This window comes from Marmota flaviventris, chromosome X (genome assembly GCF_047511675.1).
Source record: "Marmota flaviventris isolate mMarFla1 chromosome X, mMarFla1.hap1, whole genome shotgun sequence".
Lineage (NCBI taxonomy): Eukaryota > Metazoa > Chordata > Mammalia > Rodentia > Sciuridae > Marmota > Marmota flaviventris.
The window spans coordinates 62,174,964-62,176,242 of NC_092518.1; positions in this window are offsets into that span (position 1 = coordinate 62,174,964).

Consider the following 1,279-nt stretch of genomic DNA (forward strand, 5'->3'; position numbering starts at 1 on the left):
GGTTGACTGAGTGCCTATTGTGTGCTGGATAATACAGAAGATGTAATACCATTTATACTTCTAGGTAGCTCTGTGCTTTTATTCACTCCAGCTTACAAATGAGAAAACCAGACATCACGGCACAATAATTTATCCAATTATTATAACAACTTCCATGTATTTAGCACCTATTCTATGCCAAGTATTTTATACAAACTGTTGTATTTAATTTTCAAAACAACTTTATAAGCTAAGTATTCTTTAGGTGTATGTGTATACACACACACACACACACATATATATATGTATATACATACATACATATATATATGTATGTATATATATATATATATATATTAGTTATAGATGGACATATACATTTTTATTTTATTTTTCTGTGGTGCTGAAGATTGAACCCAAAGCCTCACATGTGCCAGGTGAACGCTCTACCACTGAGCCCCAGCCCCACCCCTAAGCTAAGTATTCTTATTGTAATTTTCCAAAAAAGTAAACTGAACCCCAGAAATGTTAAATAACTTTAGCTATTAAGAGGACATTTCAAGATTTGAAACCAGATTTGTCTGATTCCAGTGCTTATTTTTTCTACTTCTCTATGATCATTTTTTTTTCTCTTTAAACGTTTCTCCTTTTGGGAATGGCTTGATGATGAAAATGATTGGAACAACTCTCAACCTGAAATCAGGGATTAACTATCTAGTGTCTGATGCAGGGGTGTAAAGTCCGGATCCCCTATAGGGACACAATAAAGAATTAAGGGGCATCCAAGCTTTAGAGATCCTCAAAGGGGTTGCTGAGGGGTCCATTATGACTGCATCACAGTTTAGCATCTCCAATTTCATCCCCATGTCTTTTCTCTTATGTGAATATTGCTCCCAAGGGTTTCCTTTACTACCCTATTATTACACTGTCTCAGTGCTTCCCAGACAGCCTAAATACTGACAAAAACCACTCTGTACCTCATTGCCCTCATTTGGAAATAGGGAAAATGATAGCACCTACTTTAGAGGGCTGTTATGAGCTATGTCAGGTATATAATAAGTACTCAATAAATGTTAATTTCCTTTTATTCCCTGTGCTTCTGAGATCAAGTAGATCAGATGAGCAGTCAAAATAAATATTATTCATCTTTCTTGACATTACTCCATCACCTCAGGGTTTGTTCAGCCATATCCCTGTTTTCTAGACAGCCCAGGCTCACTGGGCAAAGGGAGGGTACTCATCTGTGTAAATGAGGATACATCTTACCCAGTATAGGCCTTGGTGAGTACCACTTGGACGG